The sequence below is a fragment of the Protopterus annectens genome, chromosome 3.part0, assembly GCF_019279795.1.
Source record: "Protopterus annectens isolate FY-2018-M chromosome 3.part0, PAN1.0, whole genome shotgun sequence".
NCBI classification, from domain to species: domain Eukaryota; kingdom Metazoa; phylum Chordata; order Ceratodontiformes; family Protopteridae; genus Protopterus; species Protopterus annectens.
The window spans coordinates 587,769,395-587,791,505 of NC_056731.1; the positions used below are offsets into that span (position 1 = coordinate 587,769,395).

The following is a 22,111-nucleotide window of genomic DNA, read 5'->3' on the forward strand; positions in this document are numbered from 1 at the left end:
CTGATGTATTTACTTTTTGAAAGTATGCTTTATTTATTAATGACCGAGAAGCCAGGGATAATGTCACCTTAAAGTAACTCAGTTAAAATGTCTTTTTTCTTTCTCTCATCTCTTCTTCATTGCAGTCATTGCTCATGGTTAGAGGAATAAGTGATTATTTTTGTCCATTTGAATATAAAAGAACAGGGGATGTCTTCTTAAGTGTGTTTGATCTCCAAAGTTGTGTTTTGTTGGTAAAAAGATGAAAAATCAGCAACAAAAGTTTTGTTTAGATGTAATTGTTGATGAACTTTAATGGCTTATATATTATTAAGAGAACAGGATCAATTTGAATGGGAGTAATCAGACTTGGATAAGCATTATCAAGTCTGTTCTTACTAAGTCAATTAAAACTTGTTTAATACTTGTTTTCCTTGGTTTAATTTCTCCACATCTTTTAGATTTCTTATTCTATGACAGGAATGGACCCATTTCTAAATCAAGGTATGATAAAAGTTCATGAAATTGGTACTGTTTCAATCCTTTGCGTTAGCCAGAAGTGCTCTTTGCAGCACCTGCATTGTGCCCAAAATTGACTCCTGCAATACATGTGGAGTTACATGAATCGGTAGCATATCTAAACACGACTGTAAATTCTTTTTTATGAGACCCATTGCTCCTATTACTATTGAAACTGTCTGGGTATCCTTCTTCCACATTGCCTTCATTTTTGCCTACATATCCTGGTATTTTATGGCTTTGTGTCTGTGTACATGTAAGACACTGTAATCACTGGGTTTAGCAATGTCAGTGATCAATGCTACTTTTCTCATCTTTTCATGCACTATTATATCTGGTTTTCTCTCATCTATTCTTGGGTGAGCTCATATGATGTAAACTTCATACATCGTTCTCTGTAATGCTTTGTGGCTCATGTTTCCAGCGCTTCTCAGCTACATCAGTATTATAATGTCTGTATAATCCCCAGTGCAACAGTCTTGCCACATCATATCTTTCAGTATACAAGCCCTCTGCCATTACTGTGTCATACCCAATAACAAGATGTGTGACTGTTTCCAGTTCTGTTTTATTAGAACCTACATTTGTCTGTTTCTCCCACATGTTCAATGGACTTAGTAAACCAACATGTATGTAGTCCAGTATCCTGGGTCTCCAATATAAACCTTTCATCTTTTGGTTTAAATTTACCTTTCCTTAACCATTCCTGCAACAAATCCTAATTGATATAAGGTTGTTACGTACGTTTTCTGTACTTAGAACTATATTTGTCTTTTCTATAATCCTTGCTTTCTCATCTGATTCTTCACCTAATGTTTATTTGTTTTTTGGCATATTCAGTTGCTGCCAGATTTTGGTTTGTTTTCCATTCCCACTTGACACCAACATGCTAATATTAAACTAAGCAGGGAAGTCATCTGATACAAATTCTCCTCATTTTTTAAATTTTCATTATGTTTGGATCTTATGAAGTCAGCATATATGTATGCAGTCCTATGATTGCAGATCTATACATGTAGTCAGTTTCGAGGAGGACCATACTTCTTTCAGAACAGGGAATATATAATCTTGCTATGCACCAATTTTTATAAATCATTTGATAAGAATGAAGCATTTTTCTTGTTTTCCTGTCCAACTGATCCAATACCTTTTGGGGCCAGTCAGTCACCCCAAAACTGTAAGAACAAGAAGAACAAATTAGTTTATAGCTTGGACTTTGTTTCTCTATGTCAAGGCTGTTTTCAGTATTAATTTTAATCTTCTAAAATATTCCTGATGAGCTTTTGTTCACATTTGAAAACCGGTGGAAAAAACGTTTCAAGCAGCCCACAGCAGAGATAAAAATTTTTAATAGAGGTATAAAACAATGATAAGCGCTTTCGCAAATTGCTTCATCATATCACAATGACAGGTTCAAATTTTCCAAGATAAAAACACAGTCAGTAAAATGAATAGCCAATCAGCCAAAAGTGCATTCACAGTTGCTAAGTTACCATGTAAAGAAGTAAAAGGTATATGCATAATTTAAAGATATATGCACAAAAATTTCCACTAAAAATCACGAGAAAAAAAAAACATTTCTTCAAAGATCTAGCTTTCAGAGTGGGCTGTATAGGAATATTATCATTTAAACCTGGGGCATAGTGTGCCCCAACTTTAAAAATCCACCTGAGTTCAGCTTGATAGGTAGCATTTACTACGTCACTTATTCTAACACTTTCGTGTATTACTTCTAGTACCAAAAATTTAAATACATGTTCTTCTCCATGGATATGCATACGGTGTACGTACAAGGGGGGATCCACTATGGACCCCGGGAACTACCGCCCCATTAGCCTGATGAGCCTGGTCTGCAAGGCCATGGAACATATCATCATGGAACTTATAAACAAAGACATTGGTAATCTCCAAACTCTGGATCCCACCCAGTTCGGGTTTGTAAAAGGCAGATCATGTCTCCTAAACCTGATATACTTCTTTAAAGCAGTCACCAAAGCCGATGGACAAGGGTAAGGTGGTTCACACAGCCTATCTAGATCTTGCCAAGGCTTTCGACACCATCCCCCACTCTGGAATTATAGATAAACTCGCTAAACTAGGTTTAAATCCCTATGTCCTATGTCACAAGATGTGTTGCCAACTGGCTCACTGACAGAACGCACACTGTGAAAGTAGCAAACTCCAAATCCGACTTCAGACCAGTGACAAGTGGAGTACCACAGGGTTCAGTCCTGGGTCCTCTCCTGTTTGGTATCTACTTCTCTGAATTACAGGCTAACACAGAGGGTCTTTGGCTAACGAAGTTCACAGATGACTGCAAACTAGGAGCCATAATCAAAACTCCTAACGATGTGGACATCCTACAAAAGGGCCTCACTGAGACAGAAGCCTGATGTCAAAGCCATGGCCTCAAGCTCAATGCCAAAAAGTGCACTGTCATCCCCTTTGGTAAAAACTCTGTACCCATGAACTACAACATAGGCGGTAGTATACTTAACACCGAAAGTGTGATAAGAGACCTTGGGACACAGGTGGACAGTAATCTCTCCTTTGATAATCACATCGCCACAGTAGTCAGGAAATCCTTCTACGTGGCAAAAAAGGGTTCTCATCCAGAAAAAAGAGGTCATTGTTCCCCTCTACTCATCACTCATTAGACCCATTATAGAATACAATGCCCCTCTTGGTATGTACCTCACAAGACATCTACAACGACTGGAAAGGCCACAGAAATACCTCACGAAGAGGATTACTGGCCTCAAACAGATGCCCTATGCAGACCGTCTCAAAAAAATCCAGCTTTACTCCGTTGCATATCACCTATTCAGAGGTGATCTCTGCCTAACATACAAAGCTATGTCAAACCCAGAGCTGTTGGACATGCTGCACTTAAAGAAATCCTAATCCCTCTGAGCTACACACTCTAGGGACTTAAACCTTGTCACCACAATAAACAGAACATGCCGGAGGGATAGATTCCTGTCCCAGAGACTTCCCATACTCTGGAATAAACTACCCGTCTATATCAAACAAAGCTCCTCATTAGCACTCTTCAAGAAAAATCTTGATGATTGGATGAGAAATAGGAAATGCACCCCGGGGATGACCTCTGTGACTCTGCTCGACAGTGGCACAGGAAAATAATTTTCTTGGGTGGCAAAAGCCACCTTTTTGGCTGGGCTTGTATAGGCCCCATGGCCAATAGCCTAGTACCTACCTATGAACCTATAGGTCAATAACATTCTTTCCTATGTAACTTAGTATGTACAGTATTATCTTCTCCCATAATTAATTGAATAACAAGAAATTCTATCAATCTGTCTGAATGTGTCTAGCTATTGCACTGTAATTCATCCCTCTACGTGCACAGTACAATTGGTCACGTATCCTTTCCTGTAGGCGTCTATTGGTCTTGCTCACATAGAAGGAACAACAACCAGTGCATCATGCTAAATAGACTAAGTTCTTGTGTGGCAGTCTGCAAATGGTAAAGTGTGTAAATGTTAATGACTCATCTATGTATGTACAAAAGGAACATGTATTACATTTTCTTGTTCCTTGCTCCATTGTGCTTTCATCTAATTTTTTCATAGTTTTAGGGTAATACAATTTATAACGCAAAGCTTTTTTATTTCTATACCCAAAACTAGGTTCATCACCCACAAGTCTGCATATATCCTGATCAGTACGCAGCAGAGGCCAATGTTTGTATATGATGTCTCTAATTCTCTTCTCATCACTAAAGTATGTCAAGCCAAATACGTACAGTGGTGGTATTCATGTTATGAATTAAATTAGGTGAGGAAAAATAAGGTTTTCTTGACTTCTTTCTATAATGCCTAACTGCATTCTGTATATTATCAACCTCCCGGTTGTGGTATCCCCTGGATAGAAAATCAGTTCTCATCTGCTTTAATCCTGTTTAAAAATCCCTATTTCTACTATGTAGTCTACTAACTCTTAAATTCTGACCTTTTAATACATTGTAGAAGACAGGTCGTGGATGCATACTCATACGGTGTACGTACATAAGTCAATAACATTCTTTCCTATGTAACTTAGTATGTACAGTATTATATTCTCCCATAATTAATTGAATAACAAGAAATCCTATCTATCTTTCTGAATACTTGTAATCAAATTTTAAAAATTCAGTGCTTTCATTCAGTTTGTTGATAAACTGGTGTAATTGTACAAGATCTCCTGTCCACAATAAAAATAGGTCATCAACTAAACGATGATAAAAGGGGACAAATTGACTATATTTACCAGATCTAAACATCACCTTCTCTTCCCATGCCACCATGAGCAGATTGGCATAGCTATTGGCACACGGCAGAGGTCTGAAGATAGTAGTGGTCATTGAATGTAAAAATATTGTATTCAAGTACCATTAGTAGGCAAAGGAAATCTGTGTGCTTAACATCATAGACACCCTTACTAGTGATTAACTGTTTTACCATTTGTATAGCTTCAAAATTGGGTATACAAGTAAAAAACGATACTACATCTAAGGTAACAAAAAATCCCAGATTTTCATCATGTTTCTCATCAACAAACCTATATACAGCTTGTAAAAAGTGATTACTATCAACAAGAACAGAATTAGATGATGAGAGAATAGGCTTCAACTGCTTTTCCAAGTAAACGGAAAGCGGCTTGGTGAGCCATCCCCCTCTGGCAACTATTGGTCTAAAATGGGGCATATAGGGTCCTTTTGGACCTTAGGAAGGCCATTAAAAGTAGGTATTCTAGGGTGTTCAACTACAAGTAGCTAAAAAGATCTTTGGTTAACAAGTCATTATCAAAGCAGTCCTTCAAGGAGTTAACTTCATTTACTATCCTCTGTACAGCATTTTCATCAACTATCTTATAGACAGAAGGGTCTGCCAACATATGTGTAATACTATCAAAGGAAAACTTTCTGTCCATGACAACTATTATCCCTCCCTTATCTGCTGGTCAAATAACAATACTGTTGTCATGTTCTAAATTAGTAAGCACATGCTTCTCTGTTTCTGATAACTTAACAAAGCCTTTCCTTCTCTTGGACTCATTCAAAATACAGTAAATATTCTCTTCACATAATTTAATAAATGTGTCAAGAACTGGATGATATTAAATGGTATATGCGCTAGGTTCTTTTTAAAGTAAAAGTATTTAAATCATAGTTCGAATCACCATATAAAAGCCTCAATGTCACATTTCTAGCAAAAAGTCTCAAATCAGTCAAAGTATCAGATGTATTTGCAGATTGAGCAGGAATGAATGATAGACCTCTATTAAGTACCTTCATTTCCATATCGGTCAGCTCGCTAGAGGAAATATTCCATATTAAATTCATTGACCTTGTTTCCACATTGCAGTTAAAGTTTGGGCACTCCCCTCTGAGGTTAGATGTCTCCATTTGGTTCTCTGTCTGTTCTCTATGCCTTCCACTGAGCGTTTTTGATTCTGATGAAATGGCAGAGGCAGGTTGGAAAACCTTTGTAGAAGGTATTTTCTTATGTACCACTAACTCAGAATTGTTAGAAGTAAAACAAGGAACGTCAGTCATATTTCCTTCAGTCGGTGTGTTCATGTTTTATTGTCGAACCTTCATATTCCCAAATATTTATACACTCCCTCCTGATCCAGTTCCTTTATATCTCATTCCTGTCCCAGACTGATGTTTACTTGGTGCTGCAGCTTTCCTGCTTTAAAGATTACCTTTGCACATTTATCAGTACCAAATGACATTCTTATATCGTCTGAGAAAGTTTTGGACCACATGAAGTTTTGCTTTCAGTTCCTCATCTGATGAATTACACGGTTTTAAATCATCCACAAAAAGAAGACAAGTCTTTACACTTTTTTTTCGAAGAGCCAAATTGCAACCATGACCTAATCTGTTAAGTAGACAACTTAAAGGGTGACAGAGTTGCACTGGAATATCCCCCTTTGAATTTTTATCTTTGGGATAATTTGTCCTTTATCTTGGCATAGCGGCAAAGTGGTTTGTCACTAATTCAAGGTCAGTGTAATGTAACTGATCAATGTAGGGTGCATCTTCTACATCTGTAAGTACTCCCTTATCCATGAATGTGGGATGCTTCAATTTTTTTTTTTTTTTTTGTAGTCTATCCATGTCATACTTTGATTCTTCCCCTTTACACAATTCTTCTTTATGACTTTAACAACGAATGATCCTTTTTTCCATTTGACTTTCTTTTCTTAGCGTTTTGTTCTGTTGCTATTGAGTTTTCTTCTAAATGGCTATAAACTCTGCCGACATCAATTCCAGTTTATACATCTTTGGAGCACAAGTTGTTGGTCTACAGTTTTTAGGATGGCATGCAGGTTCACTCTTGAGGAGTATCATTTTTCCTGTTGTTAACCAGGTTCTTGTCTGTTCAGGGTACACATATAAGTACTTTCACAGGGCTAAATTTTCATAATACTTTTTGCCAGGTATTAGGTCCTGCAACTGGGTCTGGGGTTTTCCAAATAAAAGCTTTTCTTAATTTGTTTCAATTTCTCTGGCCATCATTTCATCCCATTTCATATTCTGTACATTGGACTTCTTACTGTGTCTTTTACTTCTTCTACCTATTCAGCATCTTTATGTTCCATAGGGCTTTCACAGATATTTCTCCAAAAGATGACTATTTCTTCTATTTTTACTGGTATTTTTGTTCCTTTTGCCTTGCTTTCCAATTTTCTATAAAACGTTTTGGGTCATCAATGAATTGCTTATTTTGTTCTTTTCCTTTATATATATCTGCATATCTTCTTTTTTCTGCCTGTGCTGATATCTTTATTTTATTATTTGCAGTAGTGTACGATAGATTGTGGTCTGTTCTGATACTGCACATTGATTTTATCACATCTATCTTTCTAAGTGTTTTTGTTGATCTGTTCCCTCTTCTTTAGTCTTCCAACAGTGACAGTTCATCTTAATTGCTTTATAGTTTCATTTTTTCCCTTCCTTTTTCTTATTGCTCTGTTTTTTTTTTTTTGTGGTAAGACTTTATCTGTTATTAATTTAGCTGCTCAATGGGCGGCCACGGTGGTGCAGTGGTTAGCATTGCCGCCTCACAGCAAGAGGTTCTCCGGTTCGATTCTCTGCTGGGGTTCCTTCTGTGTGAAGTCTGCATGTCCTCCCTGTGGTCACGTGGGTTTCCTCCGGGTGCTCCTGTTTCCTCCCACATCCCAAAGACATGCAGTAGATGAATTGGACACTCTAAATTGGCCCTAGGTGTGAGTGTTTGCGTGTGTGTGCCTTCTGTGAAAGTTTGGGTGCCGGGCTGGCAACTCAACACTATAAAACTCCACTGCCAATCATGAGCGGACAGATGATCCGCTGTGGTGATCCCTAACCGGGAAAAGCCGAAAGAAGAAGAAAAAGAATTTAGCTGCTCAATAATATCCTATTTACTTTTGTTATATCACATGAATTTCTGTTAATAGTCTTGATTTCTGTGTTCAGTTGTTTTAACAAACTTCTAACATTTAGATCTTATGATTTTCTGTAATCTATTTATTTCACTGATCTTAATATGTCTATCCATCTCTCAATCAATCAAGCAACTTTGCCCAGAGATCATTTTCTTCTAAACTAAGTACATATTTTTTGTTTTCCATCTCCTATGGTCATTCTGCAGAAAGTTGCAGAATATCTTTCTGTGACATATTCTCTACAGCTGCATCCTGTGTCATCCATTTCTCTCACATGGGAACTCACTGACCTGGCTGCATCAGAGTTATCACTGTTTCTTTCTCCTTACCTGGTTGTGCAACTCCAGCTGAACTTTTCTACTGGGCTCCTGTTGAAGGCTCCAGAGTATCTGGATTTGGCAGCTGATCAAATGCTTTCCATTCCACCTGTTTCTCCTTAATTTATGGACTTACTGTTCCGTCATGCTCTGACATTACCAGAGTTGGATTTTCAACACAAAATCCTTCATTTCACGGGTAATCCATAACGTCAGTTTCTATGTGTCTATTTTCTCCATTACTAATTATCTTTTCTATTTCCCCCTTTGTTTTTTATTTTTGGTATTGTGAAATTTTAACTATCCAGATCCCTTTGCTTGTATTTCTCTTCAAATGTCTTTGGTGTTGCTTTTTTGTATTCATCATACATTTTGCTTTCTCCTTTATTTCATGTCCATATTTCTTTTTCAGATGTCTCCCACTCCTTATGTTTCTCCTTACTTGGGGGGTTCATTGTTCCATCATGCTATGACATAACCTGTTAGAATTTCCACACTAGATACATCACTTTGCTGGAATTTCATAACTTCATTTTCTATTTGTTTAACTTCTATTCTTCTGTTTTACATTCTCCCTTTGTGATCTTATTTTTGCATTATGAAATTGTCCATATCTGGGTGCCTTTGCCTGTATTTCTCTAAAAAATATTTCTGGAGCTACTTTTTTGTATTTATTAGTTTAACATTTTCTTTTGCATAAATATTGCACACAATCTATTTCTCTTTCTTTCCCATGTCCATGTTTCTTTTTTGTACCTTTCAGAAATCTTTAGGTTTTGTTCTTTATATTTTCACACTTCCTTAGTCACTAAAATTTCTTGGTCTATATAATGTCTTTCATGGATCTGTTGTATTAATGGACACAGATTTGCATTTGACGTTTTTGACAGTTTTTGTTGTGCAAGTCCTTTTCTTCCTTCTTATTTCTCTCTTGATATTTTTGAATATCTTCTACCTGGAAATTGTGGACTTCTCTCATAGTTAACGGTACATAATTTCTTTCTTTCTTATCCTGAGTAGTCTACTCTGTCATCTCTATGGATCTTATTTTGGCCTGTCAGTTTTTGTGGACTGTTTCCTTCTGCAGTGGGGGGGGGGCATCCTCCCCTGAACCTGGCCAAACACCATTGTAGGAATGCTTCCTTGCCTTAAGGATTCCATGCTATAATTTTTTTCCCTTCTTGGCATGAGGGCGCCAACCAGGATTTTTTATCACAGGACGTGTGCATCAGCTGTCTTTTTGTTTTTAACTTACTTCTATCCATGATATATGCTATATAAAATATATTCTATGGGGTCTAGATCACATCATCAAACTTTTATCGAATACCTAGTCGTCAAACCCTAATTGTCAAAGTCCCTGTTCAGTGAAAAACCTAACCATCGAAATGGAATTCATCAAAATATTTTAGTTGGCCAACACCGTGAAAGGTAAACGTTTTTTACATTTTTGCAGGGGGCTGCACCACCCACACACCCTGCAAATTAAATATACCAACTCCAAGATTGTACCACAGTGAGGTAATGGGTAAATCACAGCAAGTTGGCATGTCAATCACACAACATTTTTTTTTCAGGATTGCCAACTAAAACAATTAGATGAATTCCACTTTGATTTTTAGGTCATTCACTGAATAGGGACTTCGACAATTAGAATTAGACAATTAGGTATTCGATAGCATAACAGTTCATTGTATGATTTGGACCCTTTCTACATATCAGTGTTGTCTTACTGAGATTTTGTAAATACAAGATCCACATCGTAAAGGTACTCACCAAGACATGAGGATAAATTCAGTTCCAGCAGTACTCCTCTCCTTTGCTTGCTGATTTTATCATATCTCCATTCAGACCACTTTCTGTTTGGACGCCAATGTAAAGAAGGTGATGCAAAGCAATCAACACTGGGGACTGGAGAAAAGTCACTTAAAATAATTTCATGCTATGCTATATTATGTAACAGATGCCATCTTGACTTGTCAGTGTTGTACATTCATCTGGAAAAGGTATCTACTTGAAGATTATGTATTAATTTATCCAACATATTATAGGTTGAGATCGTATTTTTGTAGTAAGCCCTCGCCAAAACATTTAGGTTTCAAGAACATTTTTTTGGTCTACACTCTCTGTTTACTGACTTATTTATTTTTCTGTGTGTGTACCAATCTACATATATTTTCATTTGTGTTTGCATTGTTTTCTTTAACTAAAATTAATTTATTAATGTTTAAGGTGTTTATTGTTTTTACATTTATGCACAGTCATGTATATGAAAAGAGGCTAATCATTGTTTACTCTGTTAGTTAATAAGCTATGAAGAACACATCTCACACTAGACTTCTGGGCTTTCTACCCTTGAGAGATATTAATGGGTCTGATTTCATATCTGACTTAATTTAAGAGGAGTGGTTAATTGGAAATATCAAACGTTACTCTCCTAGTGGTGGCAGTAATACCATGCCGGGAGGAAAGATGTTGGGAACTGGATCATTTCCTAGTGGGAATTTTGTGCTTGTCTGTGTGTGTGTAAGTAAATATTCATTTGTGTGGAAGGCAGTTATCATGGATAAAGGAGCAATGAAAAACATTGGTTCACACAGGCAGTGGCGAATCAGGGGCCAGAGGATACTTACTCAGCTCTGTAAATTAGCATGTTTGTCATGTGCGTGCTTGCTGGAAGCCCATACTGAGGACAGCAGTGCACAGTTGCTTTATGTTCTCACAGCTAGATTGTACATTGCAGATTAGTTATTGAAACAGACTTGTGGGCACTCTGTTGCTATTAGTGCACTCTCAATTAGCAGTGGTGGGATTCAAGCCCTATTGCTGCCAGCCATCTTGACATCAGTGGGTAGTGTCTTGCCATCTGGGTGTCACATTGGTGACAGTGTCATCTTTCTGTCACTGTGGTGGCAGTCAGTGGTATCATTCATGCAATCACATTTGATGGCAGGGGGTGCTGTCCTTCAGCCAACAGCATACTGCTGTATTTCTACTCAGGAAAGGTAAATAACTAAGAGATAGTTTTGAAATTTTCAAACGTATACTACCATGATAAAGAGTATTATCATAAATTAGTGTGGGTGTGAAATGAAGATGTTGCTTAATTTCAGCTGTTGATTCCCAAGTGATTATTAAAACAAAAGTTCTACATTATTTGAATAATTGGCTGTAGATAATGCAGTCTGACACTTTCTTGTTGCGTCTTTCAATATTTGACTTCTTGTGTTGTAATAGGCAACTGTGTAGCTTGATTAAAAAAATATATTCTTTACTTTGTATGGCCTTTTGAGAAGTGGTTTTCTCATTTTTGTAGCTTTTTTCCTGCAGCTTTATATTGAACTGTTTTGCCTGCCATTGTGTTCTGTTTTGCTGGCCCACTTTGAAATGAACAAATACATGGTAGCAGGACTTTAAAAGTAGTTTTTAAAATTTGGTTATAGCCTCTTTGGTCCTTAAACTGTCCCCCACTTTCATTCAGTCTTGATCCCAAGTCAGAACTATGTGGTTGTGGGAGACACCTTGTGACAAGTTGTAGTCTCCACTTCTTATCTGTGAGAAGAAATAACTTGATGCACCAAGCTGTACCTTCCACCCCTTGTCCATTCTATGGTAGTGCCCTTCTGCACATCAAGGCTTAGCCACACAGGGTGACAACAAATGTCCAGGGTGAAATGGGTACATACCTCTATATAGCTCAGATAATTGCTAACTCCACTGTTAGGCAGCACAGTTAAACTCCTACAAATCCTACTTTTTCACAATATTATGCAAGTTATTAAGGTGATAGAAATTTCTAGCCAGCTTACTGTATACCAGTTTAACATGCTATACCTGTTTTTTAAGCTATGTCTTTGCAATCTGCCCTCAGTCCAGAAGAGTCAGACTGTTAGTTCCTGGCACTGAGAGACAGTGGTCAAACTGATCTGTGCTTTTGGACAACTCTCTAATTCTACTATTCATTGAAACTACACGAGAGTTCTAGATGCTTACTGAATGTCATCAAAACATATTGTCAGCTACAATGGTACTGGCTTTTCAGACACTTAGTTTATGTATTTTTTTGGGGGGTGTATATTGTCAGCACTGCCCCTCAATGTTCATCGTGTTTCACTCTTGCAGTCATTACTCTTGGGTTATCCTGCTGGCAGGCTGCCCGCAGTCGGCCTGAATTTCAAAGTCCTGGTCTGGCGTCGGTTGCTGTCGCCTCTTCCATGACGTCAGTGCACCAGGGGTATAAAAGATGCAGCCGACGCCATTTTCTTCAGTCTTTCTTGCCACGCGGTACCTGAAGCAAAAGCAGTTCACAAGTGTCAGTCGGCCGACTCCTGAGATTTTCAAATCCGAATTTCAGAACCGAAGTCTTCATTAAAGCTAAGTACCCCGTTGGGAAAACTTTTTTCTTGCTCCAGACCTATGTCAGAAAAAGTTAACAATTGTATTTCTTGTGGGAAGCAAATACCTCATAAGGATTTTCATTCTTACTGTATTCTTTGCCTAGGCCTTGACCACGACGTTGCTAGCTGTCGGTTTTGTGCTAGATTTAACCAACGCACTATTAAGCGTTGGTTCGATTTTGCATTTCATTACTTTGGCCAAAGATTTAACTATATAATGCTGTCGGAACAGCCGACAACTGGAGTTTACAAAAAACGCAAGGACAAGGAAAAGGATAGGCATTCGAGGTCCAAAACTTACGACAAGGCCTCCACTAGGCCAGTCGCCGGTTCTCAGTGAGGTGCTTTTTTGCAGCCCCTGACACCCACTACCTCAGAGCCACAGGCCGCTTCCGACTCCCACGTGGAGCCAACTGGGCCTCTGGATACTCAAGGTATTGGACACTCAGAAACCATTCCCTTAGATGGGTCTGGAGCCGCTGAGCAGGCATCGGCTTTGGAGGGTGTCTTCAGACCTACACAGTTGTATGTTAAGCCAACTTCAGTTTCAAAGGCAAAGACTAAAGCAGTTCTAAAGACAAAGAAACAAGTACAGCATTCTCCTACACAGACTTCCATGCCTAAAAAACAGATGCTTAAAATGGCCGAAGACCTAATTACTTTGATCAGGGGTTCCCATCCCCCTCCTGATAAGAGGGCCTAGGCAAGAGACAGAATATGATTCTTCTGATCAGGTTTCAATTTCCTCTGATTCCTCTTCTGAACAGGGATACTCTTTTCCTCCCTACGAGGATTCTGATGCTGAAGAATCCATTCCTTCAACCTCTCCTCCTGAGGATTATTCTTGTGGGGAAACCTTGCATACCATGAGGGAGCATTTTCTCTGGGAGAGCCAGGATTACTCAGAATCTAAGAAAAGGCTCAGAGACTTTCTTTTACTACCTCAGCACAGACCTCTTGCTATTCCACCTGTTCTAGACATTGTAGATGATGTATTTTCAGAGTCCGGCCTGTCTCCTGACTCTTTGCCCCTTGCACCTGCTTAGCCAGACAGATACTACAGGGTCCCAGACTCTCATAAATTTCTATATAAAAACCCCGCTGCTGACCCAGAAACTATATCTCAGGGTCCCAAAGGGGTCAAGGCTTCCACTGCAAAAAACCCTGTTCCCTCTGATAGGGATTCTAGGGCTCTGGCCATATGGGGAAAAAAAAAGTTTACACTTCTGCTACTTTAGCTGTAAGGGTAAATTATCAGTTTCATATGCTTAAATATCAGCAATACTTAATGTCACTGCTTAAACAGAAAATGTTTACAAATTCTGAATGTTCTGATAACAAGGAAATACAGGATTTATTGCATGCAGCTGAACAAGTGGGAAAGCATACTTTGCAATGTGGTTTTGATTCACTGGAGGCCTCTTGCAGGGCCACTGTTACGGGTTCTGTCATTAGAAGGCATGCTTGGTTAAAGAAACAGAATCTGCCTGATCATGTTAAAACAAAATTATTGGATGCTCCATTGCAGCATGATACTTTGTTTGGTGTTAAGGAAAATGGACGATAAAACGAAATCCATGCAGACAGTTAAGGATTTCCTACAGGTACAGCCTCCCAGATTTAGCAGGAACTGGCCTGCAAAGAATTGGTCCTTTCCAGTGTCAGACAGGCCACAAAGAGGCAGATACAGATGCCCCAGAGGCAGATCTCAGCCCCAAGGCTCATACAGGCCTAAATAATGGGGTGCTTCTACCTCCAAAAGCGGAGAAGACAAATCACAACCATACAGGAAACAGTCCCAGTGACTTTCCTCTGCCAGATCCAAGAACTTATCTTTTGGCAGCTCCCTTAGGGGGAAAATTAGCACTTTTTTCACCAAATTGGCAAATGATTACCCAGGACAAATGGGTCTTGAACACAGTGTCCCAGGGCTACATGTTCCACTTTCACACCCTGCCAAGGGCAAAAGGTATGCCAGACCTGCCACACAATCAATGGGCAGAGGCACAAAAGCAAATTACAGCCCTCATGGACATGAGGGCCATTCAACAAGTACCACAGCAAGAGCAGGGATAAGGATTTTACTCGAGACTTTTCTTGGTGCCCAGAAAGGGCAAAGCCTGGAGACCAATACTGGACCTGTCTATACTAAACACGTTTCTGGATGTTCCAAAATTCAAGATGTTGACCCTACAGCAGCTACTGCCCATGCTGGGCAAGAAGGCTTGGCTAGTAACTTTGAACCTAAAAGAGGCATACCTGCATGTCCCAATCAGACAGTCTTGCAGAAGATACCTCAGATTCATAGCTGGCTCAATGCACTACTAATTCTCTGCACTGCCCTTTGGCTTACCTACTGTGCCCAGGGTCTTCACAAAATGCGTGGCACCAGTAATTGCATTTTGCAGACAAAGAGGAATTCAAATATATCTTTACTTGGACAACTGCCTTATTCAATCAGAGAACAAAGACATTCTTCTAAAACATCTGGTGTTTGTAAAAAGATTACTAACTTGCCCTAGGGTACATAATAAACGAAACAAAATCAAAACTAGTACCCTCTCAAGAGATAATATTCCTGGGTGCAAGCTTAAATACAACTGCCCCAGATGGCTTACCTCATGCCAGACAAACAAAGGCAACTGACTTCTTACTTCAAAAAGTTGGCAACCAAGACCCAGTTATCTGCAAGGAAAATCCTGCAGGCCTTGGGATTCATGGCATCCTGCATTCTGCTAATTCCATATGACAGACTGCATATGAGAAAACTACAATGGTATCTAAAAAATGTTTGGACTCCACATTGCCATAGCTTGGAAACATTAATTACCCTCATTCCCTGCCTGCAACAGGAGTTTCGATGGTGGGCACAGGCCTGTCACCACAACAAGGGTCTGCCATTCACTTTACCCACAGCCAGGCAGACACTAACAACGGATGCATCAGATTATGCCTGCGGGGCCCACATGGCAGGAAAATGTATTCAGGGCACATGGCCCGCAAGCCAGGCGCATCTTCATATCAATCACAAAGAGATGCTAGCTGTTCAGAATGCCCTAACAGCTTTCAAGGACCTACTTCATCCAGGACAACTACTGATAAAGACGGACAATACTACAGTCATGTGGTACATAAACAAGCAGGGAGGCACACATTCCTATCCCATCTGCAGACAAGCAATGACCTTGTGGGATACAGCATTGGCTTTTCAAGTTCACCTGCAAGCACAATTTCTGCCAGGAAAAATAAATACTCTGGCAGACGAACTAAGCAGAAACCTCATGGATCCCCATGAGTGGAAACTGGATCCACAAGTCTTCAGCATGATAACAAGGAAATTGTGATGCCCAGACATAGATCTATTTGCCTCCCCTCACAACTGCCAATTACAGAGATTTTGCACAAGGATTTATCACAATCAAGCATGGAAAGTGGATGCCCTATCCTTCAGCTGGAAAAACCTAACAGTATATGCCTTTCCTCCACTACCTCTCCTTCTCAAGGTACTCCTAAAGGTCAGACAAGAGAAGCCAAAAATGATACTGATTGCCCCAGACTGGCCACGCCAGCACTGGTACCCAATCCTTGTCTCAAGGTCCAGCATGAACATTGCCTCAAACTTCTCACTTACTGACCCAACAATACAATCAGATCCTGCACAGCCAACTCAGGACCCTAAATGTGCAGTATGGCGGATAATGTAGCCACTCAGAACACTCCACTTTCAAAAGCTGTTATGGATGTTATCTTGGAGGCCAGAAGGCCCAGTACTAGAAAATCCTATGCAGAAAAATGGAAGAGATTCTGTGCTTGGAACCAGGAACAAGGTATTGACACGTATGTACCAATTATTCCTCGGATTTTACAATACTTAACTGAGATGCTGGCAAAGGCCTTTCCTTTTCATCAATTAAGATTCATGCCTCTGTCATTTCAGCCCATTACAATATGGAACCACCTATCTTTTCTCAGCCTTTAATAAGGCAGTACCTCAGAGGGGCCAAAAACATCAGGCCTCCAAGGAGAGCACCAATACCTGTATGGGACCTCAATTATGTCTTGGAAAAACTCACACTGCCTCCTTTTGAGCCAGCCTCAACAGCAGATATAAAATTCTTATCCTGGAAAACAGCTCTGCTCCTAGCAATAACCTCTGCAAGACGAGTCTCAGAGTTACAGGCACTCATGGCTATGGAACCTTTTATCATTTTTCATCCAGACAGGGTTTCTTTGAGGACAATCCCTACATTTATGCCTAAGGTGGTGCCCTCAACCAAACCATTCACTTGCCTACCTTTTATCCAAATCCATAGAACAAGGGTGAGACACTTCTGCATTCTTTGGACATACACAGACAGCTACACTTCTACTTGGACAGAACTAATGCTTTCAGAAAGACTGAGCAAATTTTAGTGGCATATGCTGCAGGATCACAAGGAAAGGCTATCTCAAAACAGTCTGTTTCTAAATGGATAGGTCATTGCATTTGTTTCTGCTACTCACAGCATGGCAAATCAGTGCCTAAGGGCATTAGGCCACATTCTACCAGAGCAGCAGCTACTTCAGCAGCCTTCCTCAGAGGAGTATTAACCAAAGATATCTTAGAGGCTGCAACTTGGAGCTCAGTGCACACTTTTACAAAGCACTACCACTTACCTCTCTACTCTATATCCAGATCAGGCTTTGCCACTGCAGTTCTACAGGGCCTCATAGCCTCTCCTAATCCTATTTAGCCCAGCCACCCATCCTCAGCTTTGGGATTCAACCCAAGAGTAATGACTACAACAGTGAAACACGATGAACATAGTACAGTTGTGTACCTACTATAAAACAGCTCTGCGTGTACCTACCATAAATGTAGATGTTCGAGTTTTCACTGTTGCAGTCCAGGTTACCCTCCCACCGTCCCCCTTTCATTTGCTGGGTTTTATCTGTACTTCTCTATTCTATACAACCTATGTGGTCTATTTGCTTGTAGATGAAGGAAATGTTTAGTGCATGCATGTTTATTGGCATAATCTATTTAGCCTACCCTTTTTGGGGCACCTGACATCTGGGGCAAGAAAAACTGAAGAAAATGGCTTCGGCTGCATTTTTTTTACCCCTGGCGCACTGACGTCAGGGAAGAGGCAACAGCAACCGACGCCAGACCAGGACTTTGGAATACAGAAGAGTAATGACTGCAACAGTGAATACACTCGAACATCTACATTTATGGTAGGTACACAACTGTACTTTATCAGTACCAATCATGCCTCTGAACCTCTTAGAGCAATAAATCTGGATAAAGACAAAAATAATGGGGGCAAAGGCCCAAAAATAGGGACACTAAGTAGTGCTCTTACAAACTTAGAAAGTAGATAGAAATACAGGTTTTGCATTAGCATGTATTTTCTGAAGGGTATGAAGTCTGAAACTCAACTGTCATTTTCTGACTTCAAACCTCAATGATCTGCCAGTGATTTGCCAGAAATCAACAATTTTATGGGAAACAGACCAAAAAAATTAGGGAAAAATCTGGACATTCTGCAAAAATGTGTAAAGTCGAGAGGTATGGTACCATCATCCACCTCACAATAATATGTTATTTAACAAGGAAAGGAGTAAGCCTTCTTAAAACTGAGGTAATTAAAGAATCTCACACTAAGCCTTAAATGTCTCTGAGGCCTAGGGCTAACACACAGACAATCCACCAGCTGTGCAGACCACACCAAAATGTTTTCCATCCCCACAGGGCTATTTTAGGCTTTTATCAGCCATCTAGCATCCTAGGACTGTACAAAAGCAGTGCCGCCCTAGTCTAGAGAAGTCTAAATAAGAAATATCCCTTTCTAGAAATCCTTATGACCTTAAAAAAATATTGACATCTATCATTTCTGAGGCATTGTTCCATTCCAGTTAAAAGCATACCCCCTCTATCAGGATTCAATATCTGTGCCGTATTCAGATCCTGTACAGAGAAGGCCTTTATTATGGGCGATTATGGGTCTGCATTCCTCCACAGTTCCATAACATAACACTTCTAGGGCAAAATAATGATGTAAAACTCCTCATCTTGCTAACTCTCAATAAGATCTCTTAGTACCAAGAGCTGTACCTAAACAAACTAGAGTCCTTCATTGTTGATCAAAACACAAATTATTCTTTGGGATTTCATCTATCCAACCATAAATTAGAAATCCTATAGTACTACACACAAATATACACAATTTGTCTAAGCTTATATCATTGCAAAATTTCTAGACCAGCTAGTGCATTCCTTTACCAGAATCTCAAATTTACTGGACTTGATTCTCATAAATGTAGCCCCATTATATTCTCTACCTATATTTACCATATGACTGGCAGCTCTGACCAGCAGTCTGGATTAGTCACCATGATGGCAGAACCAACTTGCCAACAAACTTGACTGCCGTTAGAAATGTTTCAGAGGCAGACTTACTGTCAGTAGTGAACATGCCTGTATTTGGAACTCAGTGCCTGCAAAATGACACAGGTATTTCCAAGCTCAAACACAATACCAAGTTTAGAAAAAAAAAACATTGTGAAGCCCTAGCCTAAAAAAAAAAACAACTTTACAACAAAAGGAAAAATGCCTAAACCTGAAGAATAAACCTGCCCCTTCCCAGCTTCAGCTTTGATGCCATCATTTCTTTGTTAACTCACAGATCACCTTGGAGCAAGCCCTCAGTGTACCCTCCAAGAAAATAAATGCTACTTTATTGGGTCCTGATAATGTACTGGTCTTCTTCCTTGTTAGTTTGAAACTCACCGTCACTGATTCACTCTTAAATCTGTTCAACCCAAGCTTCCCAACTCATTTCTTGCCAGAAGCATGGAGAACACATGTGGTCGTCTCCCTACTGATGGATGGTCTCGCCACTGATACTGGCAAATATAGATTAGTAAGCCTAACCAGCCTCATCTGCAGGGGAATGGAATGCATCTTTATAGAACTCAGAAAGATATTGACAGCAATCCCTCAACTAAAATCAGTATAGGTTTTAGAGATGATACTGTCAGTGAGGCATTAGATGAGGGCAGATTATTACACACCACTTCCCTTGACCTGGCAAAGGCCTTCAGTAGCACTCTGTACTCAGACATTATATACAAATGAAGCAAACTAAATGTAATCCATTATGCTACACAGAGTGAGTAGCAAACTAGCTCATAGGCAGTACAGTTGGTGCTACAATAATGTACTAATTGGCTTGGTACTATAGTTACTCTTGATGTTAAGTTGATGTTAATGGACTTTGCAACCTCTCTGTAGGGTTTTTGGATCATCTAGAAGGGCCTAATATGTACAAAGCTAGTGTGGCAAGACCACTGTGTAAGGCTAAATGTTAAAAATTGTCATGCCCTGTCCTTTGGTAAACTGAAAACATGTGCACCCATTTCATCTACCACATACATGGCATCTCTTTCAAATGGGCATGTTATTTGGGACCTGGGCACTTCTTCTTTGACTTCCATATATGTACTGCCATTAGAAAATGAGGTAGCTCAGTTGACTGGCAAAGGTGCATCTTTTAATTTCAAGGATGGCCATAGTAGAATATAATGGCCCATTTGGCAGGTATCTCTCCAAGCCCATGATTTAACTTTAAAAGCTTCAGTGCTTCTTCCCTAAGTAAATCAAGGAGTGGAATTGTTTGAGATATGGAGAATACTTTAAAGTTCTGCCTCTCTTCCATCTCCTAGAAGACCCAATGGGAAGAACTCTGCCTAGCCTGTGAGGTTCAAATAATCTAGTACGCTGATCTCCTACATGTTCACAAAACTTTTAACACTTCTAACACATCTGCATCTAAATAGAACTGCTGGTAATAATGGAGAATTCTCTCAAGGCATTTCTCTCTTCTGCAACGGACTTCCCTTTTATATTAAATAATCATCTCCTTTAATCTCTTCAAACGTAACCTAGATGAGTGGATGGGTCTCAGTAAATTCAGTCTAGGTCTGCACCCCCCCACTACATTTACCTTATGAAGATGTGCTGCAGTTAGTGGGATTTGCAGTGGTCAGGCTACGAATGACCTAGCTATCCAGCTGCTTATAGTTAACTTTGTGTAGAGAGTATGTGCCTAGGATGCTGTAAGAAGTGTGGACAGTGCAAGGCAAAACAGGAAACAAACCCACTGCATCTCTACTACTCTTAACTGTTTGTAGAACCTTTATTCAGGTAGACATGGACAATGTAGGGCTTCTTGGTAAATTTTGAGATATACCCTGAACATTCACTGCCTCTCTAGGTGCTGTTAAGAACTTTATTCAAGGTAAGGTGTATTAAGCAGCTCTGGTAAACAAGATGGTCTCTTCAGTGTCCCACCAATGTATCATGCATAGTCAAAAACTAAAACCTATAAATAAAAAAATGTTAAAAATACCCCAGTCAAGCATTAATAAACAAATGATTCAGTAAATTGCTCTGATCTCCTACATAAGACCATGTTGAGGGAGGACTTGACAGGTGATTTAAACAGGATGTGGAAAAAAGTAGTAACCTTGTATCCTGTTTGCATACAACAATTATATATACTAAGTGTTTCGGGAATGAAGCATATTTTACTATATGAGATGGAGTATTACCGCTGGGCATGAAGCATCTGGTCTGGATTATTATTAATGGGAATTTGCATGTGATGCTCATGGGGACACCATAATGAAATATATCATTCAGATTAATATGAGAGAAACTTACATTAGAGACAGAGAGACAGCAACACAGTGTGTAATGTCTGGATGGAAGGGCTGCCTGTTATACAGGTGAGTGGCCATTAATGGTACAGGTGTGTGCCATCAGAATAAGATGCAGGTTGAGTGGGAGTATTTCCTGCTGCAGAACAGAAGTGTTAACCATAGGGCAGAATGTCTACAGATCAGGCAGAAACACTAAATGTATCACATTGGCACAGTCAGACATTACAGAAGTATAAGTGTATATGTCTGCAGTATGTTCAGTAGCTCAGGTGAAAGTGCTGCAGAGAAGCTTCTGTAGATCTTCTCATTATAGCTCGGTCTGAAAACTCAGATACAAGAAGGTTTTAATGTGTTATAATATTTTGGAAGGATGTTCACTTCCAAATGAGAAGGCAAACAGCAGGTCAGGCATTATATGGACATAGGGACCTAAATACCAGTAAAGCAGGCTCCATACAGTGTAACTAGACATGTTCCACAAACCATGAGGGAGGAGCTATAGGAGCCAGTTTAACTTGCAGTAATACAAGTGTCTGGTAGTACCCAGTCAGTGCATTTTACCAGCTGGCTCTTTGAAGAGTTGAACTAGTTATTTTACTATTGTATACAGAGAATGGAATACTTCTCCAAGAGTTAGCTTAAAGCAAAGTAGCCCACTGAAACTGACTTAACATATATTTACTAACAAGTACCTTTGATCCCAGCAGTAAGGGAGATGGCAGCTATTGTCAGTCCTTTGGGTTGTCTGAGTTCACA

The 22,111-nt window shown here is 39.5% G+C and overlaps 1 protein-coding gene across 1 annotated transcript in view; it reads left to right on the top strand.

Annotated features, from left to right (window-relative positions):
• The window catches only part of EGFR (epidermal growth factor receptor), a 1,653,396-nt gene that overhangs the window by 806,579 nt on the left and 824,706 nt on the right, over positions 1-22,111 (top strand). The gene's annotated exons all lie outside the window — the stretch shown is intronic.